Source organism: Pleurodeles waltl, chromosome 11 (genome assembly GCF_031143425.1).
Source record: "Pleurodeles waltl isolate 20211129_DDA chromosome 11, aPleWal1.hap1.20221129, whole genome shotgun sequence".
Taxonomy (NCBI): domain Eukaryota; kingdom Metazoa; phylum Chordata; class Amphibia; order Caudata; family Salamandridae; genus Pleurodeles; species Pleurodeles waltl.
In genome coordinates, this window is record NC_090450.1 from 908,088,879 (window position 1) to 908,105,823 (window position 16,945).

At 44.5% G+C, this 16,945-nt stretch overlaps 1 pseudogene; it reads left to right on the forward strand.

Moving 5' to 3' along the window:
• Nucleotides 1–4,867: 4,867 nt before the first annotated feature.
• On the forward strand, nt 4,868–4,974 carry LOC138266810 (U2 spliceosomal RNA; annotated as a pseudogene).
• The last annotated feature ends 11,971 nt before the right edge of the window (nt 4,975–16,945 follow it).

The following is a 16,945-nucleotide window of genomic DNA, read 5'->3' on the forward strand; positions in this document are numbered from 1 at the left end:
TACTTCGACAAAACCGGTCCCAGTATCAAACCTCTCAGGGAAATGCCTGATGCCCCGTCCGGCCAGTCCGGCCTTGATTTCACCTATTCCCCTACTGGCCCCTCTCCACCATTATTTTGCATTCTGAGATTTCTTTACAACTGGCCCTTAATTACACATTTAGGGGGTCATTCTGACTCCCGCCGGCGGTGGTAACCGCACGCCTGGTGGGAGCCGCCGAATGACCGCACCGCGGTCAAATGACCGCGGCGGTCATTCTGAGTTTCCCGCTGGGCTGGCGGGCGACCGCCATAAGGCCGCCCGCCCACCCAGCGGGAAACCCCCTTCCACGAGGATGCCGGCTCCGAATGGAGCCGGTGGAGTGGAAAGGGTGCGACGGGTGCAGTTGCACCCGTCGCGATTTTCAGTGTCTGCTATGCAGACACTGAAAATCTTTGTGGGGCCCTGTTAGGGGGCCCACGACACCCGTTCCCACCAGCAAGGTTATGGTGGTCAAAACCTCCAGAACCAGGCTGGCGGGAAGGGGGTCGGAATACCCATGGCGGCGCTGCCGCCATGGAGGATTCCTCAGGCCAGGGGAAAACCAGCGGGAAACCGCCGGTTTCCCTTTTCTGACCGCGGCTTTACCGCCGCAGTCAGAATTGGCCTGGATGCACCGCCAGCCTGTTGGCGGTGCACCCGCGGTCCCCGGCCCTGGCGGTCTATGACCGCCAGGGTCGGAATGACCCCCTTAGTGTTGAGTCTATGCATTGCATATGTTGCTTAAAAAGTAAATACAAGAGCCCAAAGATTTTCTTTTGAACTCATACTGGTTCGCTGAATACTAAAACTTCCTAGTCCTGGTTCTACCTCATGTCTCCTTCTATCACTACCCCCACTTTCTGTCTCTTTATCTCACTCTTTCAAGCTCTTTTTCATTCCTGCTTCCCTCTTTGTCACAGTTTTCCTTTTCTGCATTCCTTTCTTTCACTTGCTCTGGGTCAGTCTCATGCTCAGAAATCAATACCGGTACCTAAATCCAAATATGAGTGCCATTGCCCACCACCAGCAACCATCTGCTCAAATTAGGCACTGATGTTATGTATTTCATGTTTGAAAGAAGTTTGCCCTGGAAATTCCACAATAGCTTAACTTCCTTCAACGTTTGTCTGCACCATTTGCTTTTGTATTATATGACACAATACAAATAACATAATTGTGAATAGCAATAAATACTTCAAGTTTGTAGATGATCAAAGATGGAAATATTGTGTATGGGCTAAAATACCTGTCTTGTATCAAAGATGGTGTGCTGCCAGCTTTAAGTGGAAGCAGCACAAGGGGGACTTTCCTGCAAGTGCTAATATTGGTTTCTAAGGTATCCTACTGAGATATATTACTTTTGCCAAGAAGAACAAACAAGACAAATTCTACTGTTTAACAAAAAATACCAGTCGGTACCGGTAGACACCAATGACCACTTCGGAGGTGGACCTGGAATATTGGTATATTGTAGTTTTCTCAATAGCTGTTCAGTTATATGTCCCAAACACATATAAGCCAGTAACCGGATCCAGCACAATTTTATCAGGAAAACTGTGATTTTTACAGGGTTTGAAGCACCCATCCCTGTCCGACCACGAATGGACGGCAAGCGTGAGATTTGAATCTTCAGAACCTACAGTGCGTGATCATAGACTGTGAGCTAGTAATGTTTTCTTACCAGGTTTAGCTGGTTCTCCAAATTTCGGATACGCTTAAGCTTCTTCAGAGTTTCCTGAGCGCTTTTTGACACAGACATGAGACCTTTTTGCTTCGTGATTTTGTCTTCCAGCTCCATGATCTGAAAGACAACATGACACTGCTTTTGAATCCCTCAATTTGTGCGTAGATTAAATGCACAACCTGGGCTGACTCTGTAGGCAGTCCTATGCAATGCGGAATTTTTGTTATATTTTTGGAGATTTTCACTTTCCTTCCCCTAAAACTAATTTCAAGAGTTATAAAAAGAATAACAACGCTTCAACAAACTATGGGGTTTAATTGCATATAATTAAAATCGGACCAATGGTTTTCACCTCCCCAAATTGCAAGGGATCCAAGGGACTGATTTATATGTTGGCGGTAACCATACTCCCGATTACTACCGACATAATGTTTTACCTCTTCCCCCAAATTTAGATGCAGGTGAACCATAGTTTGGCAATGGCCGCGACTACTCCGACTCCACCATGGCCAAACTTCTGAAATGGCAGTAAAAAAACATAAAATTCCCCTCTCGCCATGGCAGATGACTTCCATGGCGAGAAGGCCATTGTTTTTTTTTCTTATTTTCAAAAAACAAAAACCCAGTTTGTGGTTTTGTTTTTGAAAATAAAGCAAACTTTTGAAGCTTTGCTGTACAGCTCCGTCATGCTTGATGGAGTCGTAACGCAAAGTTCCAATACATTGGCAGGAGCCGCCTTGATTGGGGTTCCTGTCAACGGCTGAAATATCTGTCGGGCTGACAGACATTTCAAAACTAGGCAGTCTGTTACTCCGTCAGGGCAACAGAGTTATTTACAAATTACACATGTAGTATAAAAATACTATGTTAAAAACAGAGATTTGGAGATCCTGGTTTCTTACACCAGTGGGTCCTTTCTAAATGGACTAGATATAGCTCTGAGTACAATCTGCTGTGAAATAGAGCAAGGTGTAGGAAGACAGTCAATGATGCTGACAGCTGTGTCTAGAATAGATGAGATGAAGTCTAGAAACAATGAGCTTTTAGGCCAGGTGCTGTCCAGTGTTGCTTCAGGAGGCCTAAAGCTAGGCCATATTTTCAGGATAGTCACTAACTATGAAAATGATTCCCATTAAAGTAATTGTTTGTGAATGTATCTCGGATCTTTGTTGTAAAGAACTGACAAGGCTATGTTGGACACCAATGCTGTATGTGAGTTAGTTACCCAAAAGCGGCACTTTTTATTAATCTTTTTCAAATTGTAGATAATTATTGCAAAGTGGAATATCTGCTTTGAAATAATAAATGTATTTGCAGATTAAGATACACATTTACACTAAGAAATGAAAATATTGAGACAACAGAGAGGGATATGTGGGTAACCTATTGTATAAAGCTCCTACTAAATATCTACATATTCTAATAAAATCTACTCTGTGTTGTATTAGGTTCTTTTGTGCCATCACCACTCCCATCCCCATTGCATGTGAACACTTCTGGGGATACCATGAGCCCTACATAAACTAAAGAATTAGTTTCTTTTTCCCTAAACCATCTAAGGAAATCAATCTTTTGCCATGTTACCCCCATGTTTTCCATTTAAACACTTGCTGTTTTGACCTCTGCAGTGGTTGTGGCCTGCGTAATGAGCTCAAGCACATGTACTGTGTTTAACTAGAGGACTTGTGTTTTCTAGTTGCCAAAACTGCCATTTTAATAAGGCAACTAACTGTCTATGTGCTATTACAGATTTCGTATATGTGAGGTAAGAGTGAAGCATGTGTTTGTCCCATCTGCTTCTAAAACATAACACGTGATTTTAGAGTCTATGGGCCTGATTTAGATCTCGGCAGACAAGTTACTCTGTCACAACAGTGACGGAATTCCCGTCTGCTGAACTATAAATCCCATTATATCCTAAGGGGTTATTGTTTCGGAGGATGGGATATCCGTCACTGTTGTGATGGAGTAACTTGTACACCGAGATCTAAATTTTTCTAGAAGTCTCTGCTGCAGAACAAATTTACTAGCACTTAGAAAGCAATATAACCTAAAAATGTAGCTTTTGATAAGAATCTACATTTAAAAAATCAACATTTACTCTTGTAAGAGGGGGATAACCTGTTGAGGTTCTCTGAAGAAGATGCAACCTCAGCAGCTTCAACCATGGCTTACATGTGAGGCCACCGCAAGCCTACCTATTCGCCGCATGGAACCTTGTGGTACCAGAGGTTCCAGGCTTGTCCTGATGAGGTTGTTTCAACCTAAAGTCTGAAGGTAAAAACGTTCATGAGTCCCAACCACAAACTTGTGCCCTAAAGTTCTCACTCACATGTTGAATATGGAGGGTACCTAGATCCCAATAAACTGCATGGACATTCGGAAGTCCATTTAAGGTCAAGCTGAGTGGGAGACCGACATTATATCAGCCTGACCACTGTTCACCTCCCTTAATGGTTGAGAATCCTCTATAGCCTCAGTTTGCTCCACTATCTGAAACATATGCCCTGGTGGACCAATGGAAATAGGAACACTGGACTGGTGGATTTGAAGTTGGACTCCCATTAGGGCGGGCCTTTAAAAGCATGTTTTTTGTGCCAGATTGAAACATGGCAGCCAAAAAGAGAAAAATTAAATACCTGTTCCACTGCACTCCAAATCTGCCAGCACAATTCAGAAGACATACTAGAAACAGTTGTGAAGAACCAAACTTAAATCTAGACAATGAAGTGAAAGAAAATGCTATAACATGACAGAACCATCCCATACGTATCAGCATATCTAACCATAGTGCATTTTTTACTCAAGATGACTACAAGGTTCAGCAAAATTTGTAAATACCATTCATAAAATGTAATGGCTCTGTGAACTCATGGATTTCAGTTGCCAGCCATTTAAGCAGACAAAATCCACCTTTGCTCTTGTATCGCTGAGTGCACCAATACAAAGAGTAATGCCAGGGCAAAAGAAAAGGCTAGTTATTTCATTTACCACACCACTGCCAGACCTAACACTGTATTACAGTGTTTTTAATCAGTTGGTAATGTAATGGAGTGGAGGTTATGCCAAACTACAGAGGCTAGTGTGGTATCTGCATGTCCCATGTTAAGATATCTTATGAGGGTTTTAGTGCACTATCACCAATCAAAGGCAACCCTTGCCATCTCCTCTCTGCCTTTTGGCTAGGATCAAGTGTAGTATCTGTTCTTATCCATAAAGGCGACACTTGCCAATAACAGGCAAAGTTTAAACATGACAATAAAACAATTTAACAAGTGAATCGGATTTAAAATAAGTTGGGTTTAAATGCACACCCGATCCTGCATCATGCCAAGCATGGCCTGCGCATGGCCTGCGCATTGTCTCTTCGGGTTTACAAGAAACATACAACCAGATATGCAACACAAACAACAAAGAGTGAACACAAACACAAGACAATGATGCATCCAAGGATGCATCACAGTACCTGAGCATCCAGACGGGCTACTAGTGCCCTCATCTCCTGGATTTCAGCATCAATTTTGTCCTTGCTTTCCAGCAAATCCCTGAGTTCTACTACATTCACTGCATCCCCTGCAATGTTTCTGGGAGAAGTTGTCATATTGATGGAAAATGTCATAGCTCCGTGTTCCTGATTTAGGGCAGTGAATTCCTTTCTGTAAAAGAAGAGAAGATTGAATCAAATGTTAACAAAAGGCTGAGTGCAAGGACAGCATCTGCTTCCGTTTCCAACCAGTTAACTTATGTTGGGGGTGTCAGGAACAACCACATTCAATCATTCCAGAAGTTGGTAGATACACACATTTGTACTGGCCGCAATGCTTGAACAATAAATTGGCCACGTTTTTGCAGCATGTTGTGAGAGACAATAAGGGCCTATTTTAAATGTTGGGAGTAAGCATACTTCGTCACAATAGCGATGGAGTGTGCTTACCACCAACAATATGGTCCGCCTACCAAATTTAGAAGTGGGAGGACCATAGTTTGATCCTGGCGGAGACTACTCCATCCCCACCATGGCCATACTTCAACAGCCTGACTGATTAAGGAACGTCGGAAAATTGGTTGTATGCCCATGCACCTAAATAGGATGAGCAGACATATAGTTGGTATTTACTGCCCTTCACTGCTAGGCAAACCTTGTGGTGCAGAGCAGTTAAAAAAACAAAATGCCCCCCCTTTGCCATGGAAGATAACTCCCATAGCGAGGGGGGAACCTTCACTTTTATTTTCAAAAAGAAAATCATGTGGCTCTGTCCTGTTGACGGAGCCCTGCACCAAACTGTAAAAAGCACTGGAAGGAACCACCATGACGGTGGTTCCTGGCAATGCTTTAAAAAATGACAGCTAGCTTGCTGGTCATTTCATAATTTGGCGAGTGGAGGTGCAGTCAGGGCAGTCAGGGCAACTGAGTAAATTACTCCGTCACCCCTACTGTAATACCGCTGTCTGCTCAAAATATAAATCAGCCCCTAGTTTATTACTATAGCTTCAGTAATGGCCATAGCTTGGCACCACTCCCCTTCCCCCCCAGACAGCATTATTGCACACAAGGCATTCTGTTCCCAATCACTATCTTTTAAGAACCAAGCTACAATGATAGATTTGCACTATATAGAAGTTCAAAGTTGGGAACATTTGACAATAGAGATAAGGTATCCAATTATCTACACACCATTAGTCAGCCCGTATTGGGAAATCCAGACGTTATGCAATAGGCAGAGTTATGCCAATACTCAATGAGAGATACGCACTTCTGCATTCCAGGGTCTTTGCCTATTTAATCAGTTATGTGAGATTTGTACCAATGTCATCTTGGAACTAGGTATTTGTGACTAACGGTGGGCATTCGTTTCAAATAGTATGGTACTTTTAATTGACCTGAAGACTATACCTTGCTTATTCCTTTGGACAAATGTAATACAATGTCCAACATTCAGTATGCCAAAAGAAACTCATTTGTAACTGATCAACTGGATCTTCTACTATGTACTGGACTGTATCAGAGCTGAATAGATGCTGCTTCAAGGGCAGCTTTTCCCATCCAAAGCGAGATGACCTTCATCAAATTCAAGAATAACAATGTTACCTGTCTGCTTCTTTACGGAATAGAGGATTCCAGAATACCCTTGAATTACCAGAAGTCAACCTATGCCAAATAAGGACAAAACCATCTGCTGGAAGTTGGAACTCCGGCAAGTCTCAGAGGTGGAACTCCAAATCTCTGGTTCGTGCGGTGGACCAAGCATACCCCAGTTTGCTAGTGTGAGTGGAGAAAGAAAGCAATTGGGGGTGACCCTGAAGAAGTTTCAACCAGAGAAGAGAGGATTTGGAATCTGTCATAGTCATGATTAACCAAACCACTACACAATCTATTTGTTTCCTCCTCTTACCCTTACACCATATCAGTACAGATGCAAATGTGGTCAAACAAATGGCCAAGGCCAGTGCAGAGGCAGTAGGGAAAGACAATACAGACCCAGTGAAGATGCAAAGCAGACCCATTTAGGAAGTTAGTCCACAATAGTTTTTGCACTGGATACAACAAAACGAGACAATGACAACAGTCTTTCTGCAAAACCAACAAATATGTTGCTCACCGAGCTACAAAACGTCCTGGACCTAGAAGAACGCATAGATGCCCAGTCAACGTATGGCCAGCCTTCCTCATAATACAGCGGTATCTACAGTACATCAATGTATTAAAGCAGAGATCCACCTACAGCCCCCTCTGCCTCTAAACTGAGGAGGCAGATTATACTGGCGGGTTCCCCTAACAGCAGATACCAGAAAAATTGAACAACCTCTTGCCAGGACCCAGATGCAGTGCAACCAACCAGCCATCAAGAGGCACTGGAAGACCTACAAGAAGGGGGAAAACACACTAATTTCTGTATCTCTACACCAACACTACCGCCACTAACAGCCATCCTCCATTCTGCAACAATGCTGAACTTGCCAGAAAGTCTGAAATGCTTTCCCCCTAGATGATCATCTAGGTTCTACCTTCTCTTTTTCAGAAAGACTTCAAAACCATTATTGCCTACTATGCGCTCTCAAAGTGCCACCTGGTGAATGATGTCAAAACATGCTTCAAAACCCAAGCAGACCTCATCCAAGAAAGAAACATTCTGGAATGCTTATTGTTGACAATTGTTAGTGATGTAGGACTGTATCTTCACCGGATGTACGTTTTACTTAGAACTCCATTCTCTAATATGATTCTAGTCACTACAACAGCTCTCCTTGGATTGGGGAGTGCTTTATAAATAACTTAATAAGTAGGTATAGGTGACTCCACCACCTTGCTCCCCGGCTGCTGCTACCATAAACCAATAAAACCCATCTCCCAGTGCTTGTATGTTCCTTTGAGGTGTCAAGTTAAAGCAAATGACTATAGCCCAACCTAACAGGGTGTGGTGTCGAAACTGGATCAGTCATGTTCCTTCTCCCTGATTTAGCCATGCACCCGTGCCTAACCATGCTGGGACTCATTGAATCTAGCTCTCACCAGTTGCCTGTACCAGTCCCACACCGGCTTACTGGGGATCCCTACACCTGTTGTGGACGTCTTGGCATCCTCATGGTTGATGGAGAACAATGCTGTTTCAATCTCACCAGACAGTCTGTCCCGGGAGAGCTCCCATTACACTGCTGTGCCACAGATTGCAAGCTTGTAGCTCTTGCCAGACCCGTAGATCCTGCGTTCAGGGCACCAGTGCCAAGGGATTGGGTGTCCCAGTGCCTCTGTCAATGTCTTGGGCCAGATGCCTAAGGCTGATAGTCATATCAAGGACTGTAGCAATGGAGCATCTTCCCCTGAGAATCCAGTAGTCTTTGGCTTGGAGGAAAAAGAAGACTACTGAAAGACAGGGCCACCAGAACTTGAGGAAAGAAATCAGTAGTGGCCAGGAAGTAGGTAGACAAGAAGGGACAGAGAAATAATACATTTGGGCAGTCATGAACAACAGTAAAAGGTCTGGAGTGGCGCAGAAGTCTCAAGATAAGGTGAGTGGAACTCAAGCTAGAAGAAATTAAAGCTGACAATTTAAAAAGTGAGGGACTGTGGATCATTCTCATTATAAAGGGCTGAATGAAGGAAATTACCCACTACACCATGTCCGTGGTATGCTCTCTAAAACGTGTGCATGGTGTTAAGAGTGTTCCTATAATCACGCTTGCAGAACGTCAGCAAGTCTCTGGCTAATACTTAACGGTCATATTCTGCATCCCTGCGCAGGTTGGTTTATTATGATGGTAAAGGCACCCACCATTTTGCCATAGCAAGGCATCAGCCTGTGTAAGGACGAAAGGACACCACTGGATACTGCTGAGTTCCTGAAGATGGTGCGAAGAGCAGACCTTGGATTCTCAGCCAGGCAAGAATATTGGCTTTCCAAGAAAGAGGTTTGGCCTTCCCCTGTCATCTAGTTGGGGTTTTTCAGCCTCGCCTACCATCTAAACTAAGTTCCCTTAAACCCACAGCCTCCACGAACCTAGGAAGACAAGTGGGAAAAAGTAACTTCATAGCCCATGGGGTGTTGGAACTTTTATGGCTGCTCCTACTGCTTTAAAAGAAGAGGGTCGCAGCTTTTAAAGTCTACTTTTTCATTCACCACAACCACAGGACAGTGAGCCATTACGCCCTGAAGGTCGAGGGCCATGGGCAGAATCTGGTTGCTTTCTTTTCCACACAAGACTCCATGGAAGCAGGAGAACTTGAACAGTTGGCCACTTACATTGTTAGAGCAAGGCCCCATGCAGGCTGGAGGAGCAGAGCAGAGGTTGGTCCCATACATAACCCGAGTAACCTCTATCAAGGCTGGAGGACCCAAGCAAAGACTGGGACACTCGAGCCTGCCAAACAAGGGACTGCAGGCATATCCTGGAGCACCAAAGCAAGAACACATTTGTCAAGATTTGGGAAAATAACCCAATAGAAGTTGAAAGCAACCTAATGTTTCTTCTCTTGATTTATGGCACACTCTACTCTTCCACCCCACTTATATTTAAAATACATTTACTGGATCATTAATTAACATAGTAAATGTCTCTACAGCAGAAATGTTCAGCATAGGACTAAACAGACCTGATCGAAGCCAGATTTGGAGCACATAAACAAAATAATACATTTATATACAGCTGGTCAAAATGGAACTTTTTTATGTAGCTGGAGATTATTCTAAAACCTGGCCTGGCTTCTGCTCTCCTGGACCTGTGCTGGAAATGCTAGCCATATAACACTCAGTCATATCCTCCCAACTTCACTCATATTCTTTGACCACTATATCGCACAGATAGTGTATCGCTTACTTCTGTTGTTCCAAGATGAGGCGAGTCCTGTCCTTGTAGGCCTTCTGGTTCACCTCCATGATGTGGAACTGCTGCTGCACCCTGCGCATCTCATTCTCGGCCTGCATGTCGAGCTCCCTGTCTTTGGCGGTGGATCGTTGGAAGGGCATCCTCTACGGCAATACACTACCATCAATAAGATTCAAGGATACAAGGATAACATGGAAATGAGTTTACATCTACCAAGCGGCATTGTGGGGAACAAAGACTATCTGTGGCACTAAAGAAGGTAGAGTAGAACTTGAAAAGGACATTTTGTTTACTATTCAGAAACAATAGCAATCTTTTACTTAACAAATATTTGTCAACATTCAATGACAATCCTTAAATATTCAGGTAAGTATGGCTACTTCATTTTTACAGTTAATCTTAAATATCTGTATTATTACTGTGTGTTGCTGTTTTAAATTGTGGCCCTAAACTGATATCTGGGACTCCAAGCTGGGAGACATAACTGATTAATAGACATATTAGTCATTCAAATACATTGCATGCAAATTTAGATGCTAAATATTCATTTAGAAAATCTTGACTTTCTGACTGGATCGGTTGTGGATGATGATCAGCTGGTATATAAACAAGGAGCTAACCTTAGACACCATGACTAATACTCACGAAGAGCTTAGGCTGAGTCAAAAAATATATTTTTTTATTTCATGGATGAGGCAAAAGGTGCAACTGACCTACTTTCTCTTCCAATCAAACCCAGAACAGGAGGTCCCCAAATAATAAAGGAGAGTAAGAACCGGGTCTTCCAAACGTGGTAAGTCAAGAAAGCACTAGTCCTGCTGTTTGAAGATGTGTCCAATGCTTTCTTGATTGGAAAGTGGCCAAAGCCCAGTTTGACCTGCACCTGCGAGATCAAAGTTTGACTACGCCCAGGGGTCTGCGGTCTGAAAAGACCATTTCCTGTTGTGCTGCCTTCACCATCTGGCATGTATTCATATACCACAGCTGTACTACTGAATATCGAGCCCAAGAATATCGAGATACAAGAATATCGAGGCCAGAATATAGAGGGACAACATATCAAAAGGTACATAAATATGGGGCAGTATAGATTTACTGTTCCAAACTCCACATCTACATACTTTGAAGATATGTATATCACTGAGATACATATAGTTTGGCATTGAAAATGTAGACTTACTTACCTTTCAATATTTTGGATTCAATATTTTGCCCACAAAATCTGCACGCCTCGATATTCTAACTGCAATATTCAGAGTGCACGCCATTCCCTACCAGCACATATCCTGCACTGGCCCAGCTGAGCGGCCCGCATCAGTTCAAAAGTGATGACCCGGTGCCTCTCTATTAACATCAACACACCTTGCATCACAATAGATGTTGTTCCAAAGTTGTATCCACAGCCTTCACAGTCAATGCTTCACAGTTGTACTTGCACCAATGACATCACACCTAAGTTTCTACAGTGTACAAATTACCTATTTTGCTGTCTAAAGTTACCTCCTGTAAAATCTGAGTAAGCTATGGCTGTGAGGCTGAGCTTGTAAATTCTGTGTGTTCTGAGAGTTAGGTGTGCTGTCTAAAGCCACCTCCTCTAGGTTTGTTGTTTAAATCCTGAGATAGCTGTGCTGTGTCAGGACTGGAGACGTGAGTTCTGTGACCACAGTCACAATGACTGACATATTTTTTTCTTAGTGGGGACAAACAGACTCCCTCGTTAAACGTTCGTTATTTTAATATCATATGACCTCCCTTGAAGACGCCGGGTTTTGTTTTTGAATTCCACTGTTTCCAACCAGCAAACAGTTTGCTCAGTTGGTGTACAAACCCAAAAAATAACAGTTAAAAACGATAAAAATAATAAAACGTAAAAAACAAAGTATGCTGCACCGAGGTCGGGTCCATTTAGTGCCACCAACCCCCTAATGACCAATTGAATGGGCTTCTTGATGGCGACATTTCCCACTTTTCAACGAATTTTTTCACATCCCTGAACAGGCTGTGAATCGCGCACTTAGCAATCTACTCTCGCAGCCATGCCTCACGATAAAACAAAAACATCTTCGTCAGCAGTGCGCGTCTGCGGGCTGGCACGGCTCCCCGAGTTCATTTTTGGCACGTGACCACTGTATTCCAGATGGTCGCTGATCGCTTTGAAGCTCGTCAACAGGTCTAATGGCGCAGCCCTGACACATCTTCTTTTCGCTTAGCTGAGCAGTGGGCAGGACACCTGCCGAGTGTTCGAGGCCTTGCTGGGGCTCGGAGGCTTCCGCCGGACACCAGAAGCCGGCTCAGGGGCTGCTGAACTCTGAAATGTCGGAAGGGCTGGGGTGTGGTCAGTCAAGCTGGTACAAGGCAGCAGGCCTTCTGGTGAAAGATAATGTTCAGATTCAGGCAAAAAACACACCCGGCAAACTGTATCCCTAAAGCAGGTTGCCATGTGGTCGCTATGGCGACAGAATTCAACCAGTGCAAATGCTTTCATAATTGCATGCTGGGTAGATGTTTTCCATTGAAGTGGTACCCACATTTTAGGGGTCCTCACATTCTGACGGATGTATGAAAATATGTGCAACAAAACTAATTTCCCCTTATTTGGTCAATGACTAGGGTGGGGTTCTCAGGCTGACCTTCACCCTTGGATCCATTACATTGCAAAGCAGCTGGTCCTCCCCATGGACATGGGCCCTGCCCCCAGAGGCCCTGTCGCCCTTAGGAACCGGGTGCATTGTAAAGGATAGCCCAGCATGGCAGCCTCTGCAACAATGTTCAAACCAGCCCGCACTGCCGGAGACTGGGACTAGAATTGGGCCCTGGAGGCAGGCCTTAAGTCTAAAGGTCCGATCCGGACTGTCTCTAACCCAGTGACCTTATATTCATATCCTTAATTTTACAGACAAAAACACCAATTGATTTTTCACTATGAACACCCTTGAGGGTAAAAACCCTTGTCAGCAATGCAGTCCCTGTTATTATTTCCGGTTTCACTTCATGTTACATTCCCTCAGATTGCTTTGTTTCTGTATTTTTTTTATGTACAACACATACTGCGAATTGAGTGGCCTCGGGCGTGTGGGTGAGTTCAGGCTGTGGGTGGGTGTTTATGAAGGGGCAGATGAAGAGCTACTGAGCTGAAGTTGAAAGCAGTGGGTATGTCTCACAGTGCCTGTCAGTGGGTCGAACATTGGCTCAGACTACATGCGCATCCAATCATTGGCCTCACTGCAGAATGCACACTGATGGTTAGATATGTGCTAATTGTAATTGTGGCAAAGTGTTTCAAAATATGGACAGCATCAGCTGTGACTGTAAACTTCATACTTGTATAGCGCACTACTCACCCGTTAGGGTCTCAAGGCGCTGTACGCATACCGCTGTGGAACCCCTCCTGGCTTTTCCCTGTGAGGTGCCCACTCCTGGGCAACCTCCAAGGTGAAGCCAGGCATCCCAGCCCTGGTTCCTGGCTTTTCCCTGTGAGGTGCCCACTCCTGGGCAACCTCCAAGGTGAAGCCAGGCATCCCAGCGCTGTTGGGGCCGTTGTGGAGATTAAGCAAGCTATTGCCCAGAGTTACAGAGTGGGACCCGTGAATTAGATTAGGCACCGATGTGAGAATTATCAGGTCGGAGGAAATTGAGCCCAAGACCCGCCAAGGAGGGAATTGAACCCTGGTCCCGGGCCAGATTTCTGCATCAGGGTCTGCCGCTCTAACCATTGAGCCACACTTCTCCAAAATATGGACAGCATCAAAGGAAAATAATCTGTAGTACTTAGCAGTGGGTGGGTTGTGTGCAGGGGTAAGTGAAATGGAGAAGATGAAATGAAGTGTATGCAGGAGGAAAGACTGAAAAGATGTGCTGAAGAAGAAAAAGATGCCCTGTGAGATATACAGATAGAGGTTCCCAGAAATATGTGGTGACAAAAAGGATGACGAGTGCCTTACAGAGTGAGAGACATGGGAGTTCGGGGGTGCATGGGACACCCCGAAGAACACTTCCAGAGACGTTAGTCATGTCGAAGTCACAGTGTCATATTTTCTGAATTAATTATTCACAATAAAATCATAGCCTCGCTCATTAATTTGATGTTGCTAAGAAGCATTGGCAAAGCCAATAGGTCGGTCTTGTTTTAAGGATATCTCACTGTGTGAAGCACAGGCTTTTAGATTACATGTTTTAAGCTATGCCTTGTATACACAGGTCATGTCTTCAGGAGAGGATTTCTAGTTATGCCGCTTTTGGCTCCTTCCCTTAATAGATCCCCTGGACCCTTTCTCTTCCCACTTACAGCGCCTCATGCTGGCATAGTTGGATCGTGGCAACCACCGGGAAAACACTCGAGTGGCCGAAGAGCGGCCTACCCTTCAGCACAATACATGCAGGACTGAGCAAAGGACAGTAAATTGCTTTTCAGCCAAAACTCGCATTGGCCTGACCTCTAGAAAAAACCACTAGAGATCCTAAAAGCAGGTGGGAATGGGAGGAGTCAGCTCAGCCACATGTTAGAGCTTCCGGACAAGTGACCGATGCTGGAAATGGAAAACATTTACTTTGAGATCCTGTAAATTGGGAGTCAAGCTGTGTGGCAGAAAGGGTGTGGAGTCACGATGGGCAGAGCTATGAAAAGTGGAGTGTGACACTCAGCAAAGAAATTGGCAACGAGGTGAAATGTGACACTAAGGGCCTGATTTATGTTTCGGCAGATGGGATACTCTGTCACAAACGTGATATCCTGTCCGTCATATTAAAAGTGCCACAGGAAATAATGGACTTGTAATATGGTGGATGGGATATCCATCACATTTGTGACAGATTTCCCATCCACTGAAATATAAATCAGGTTCTAAGTCTTTTCCAGCTTACATAATTGGTCAGAGACTATATTTTTAAAATATCCTACAGGGTTAATGAATCGAAGGCAGTGAACCTTTGCATGCCTGTGATACCCGTGTTTTGTCTATTAACAGTTTTAACTCATCATAAAATAGCATAGAGAGCTAATGTGGCTGCTGCAGAGCACAATGTGTATCGTGCAGATCATAGATTTGACTTTTATATAGATAGCTCAGTGGATCACTGCTTTTGTACCAGAGATCCACTTGTCGCTTGCAGTTCTTAAGTTGTAATCCTTCTAAAATAGCACAGGGAGCAATGAACTGGCAACACCCAGCTTTATGCAGACTTCAAGGCTTAGCTTAAGAGCCTTTTTGCCTTTTGCAATCATTCATTATAATATAAGGTTGTTAAAAATGGTCCCTTTGACTATCATTAAAGACTTATTAGTACAGACAACCCCAACCACTTTGTTACATTTTAAATACTGACTTTTTTGTTTCTCCACATCTAGTTCCAGTTGCGGCTCACAGGTGTTGCAGGGGGTGGGGTGGCACGCGCGGGTGAGGGGCAGGGTGGTGGCGGGGGGATAGCAATAAAATTTTAAAAAATAAATAAAAGAAACTTAACTTGGCTCCCACGCCGCACGCCGCTCCTCTGCTGACTGGAGGCAGGCACAGGCTCCCAGCCTGCCCTGCGCCAATCCTGAAGCTGCTCAAAGCAGAGTCAGGATTGGCTGGGAGCGTCCAGACAGGGCGCTCCCAGGCAGACTGGGAGCCTGTGCACGCTCTCTCCAGCCCGGCAACTGTGTTACTGGGCTGGAGGCAGCCTACTGCACATGGGTGTTTGGCCGGCCCAAGACTGCCGGCCAAACACACATGCGCCCTGAGGGGCAGTTTCTTGGGGAGTGCTGGGCACTCCCCGTCAGAACACGTCACCCCTGTGGCCCCGCCCCTTTACAAGGAAACGATAATAAACACTGTTTGTTATTGCTTCCTTGTAAAGGTTTTGCAGCTGTCGCTGCTAGCGGGGGACGATGCTCCTCTGCCCTCACGGAGAAGCCGCCCCTGTCTAGTTCTCTTAATATGTCTGCCTGTATGAATGATAAGTGACTCCGGCTCCTTGTAACCCTCAGTGTCTTATTCTTAAGCACTGATTTACACACTTCTATGATCCATTGTCAGGGTATAATATTGAGGTGTGATGTAAAATGCTCTGCCATCCTACATTGGATGAGTAGTGCTATAAAAGAAATGAAACAAATAGTACATGCTACTGACATTTTTATTAGTTTAATTACTCATCCAAGTGAGATACATCTTACATTCTTACACTGCATGCATAGATCTTACATGCAGTGCTAAACAAAGTTAAACATCTGCTTTCAGTCATAATCCCTCTCAAGCACTTGTGAAGTGATAGCAAGCTGAGGGCCTTTGCTTCCCTCCATTGTATAGGCATCCGGGTGTTAGGCTCAAGATGGCTCCCAGCAAGGATTAGACTCCAACAAAAGGAGGGTGGACGGCCTTTAAGAAAGGCTTTTGTTTTGGGCCCAGCTGGAAGTGGAATTGAGATACTGCCCTCCCCCCTCTGTAGATTGATGCTCCAAAAGAAAGCTTTGCATGCAAATTGCACTGGGATAAATTCAACATATTTCACCGGGGCTAGATCCTCCTCGTTTCCGGTACTGCATGTGACTGGTCACCTCCAACCCTACCTACCTTTCAGGGGCAGTGAGCGACCTGTTCGAAAACGTCCAGACAAATATTTTAATAGTCATCCCTAAGTGCTATTTGTGCCACATTTGGCTGATCCTTAGCTGCACTCTGTTTGCATCTGGAAGGGGTCACCAAATTTTAACATACCATCAAGTCGTCCTAAGCTGGTGGCTGTCACCCTCTATTTATAATCACCCACCAAAAAGCCACAACGTGTCCACAAACTTCAATAGGGTCAACATCACACCTGCATCATCCTCCTAAAATGGTTTGCCCTTTGTTCAACTTTAGTTAGGATCGCATCTTAAATTTAGGGTCCCCTCCCTGATTCGAAAGCTGAGATGTTGACAAGTATATTACACTGGCATAA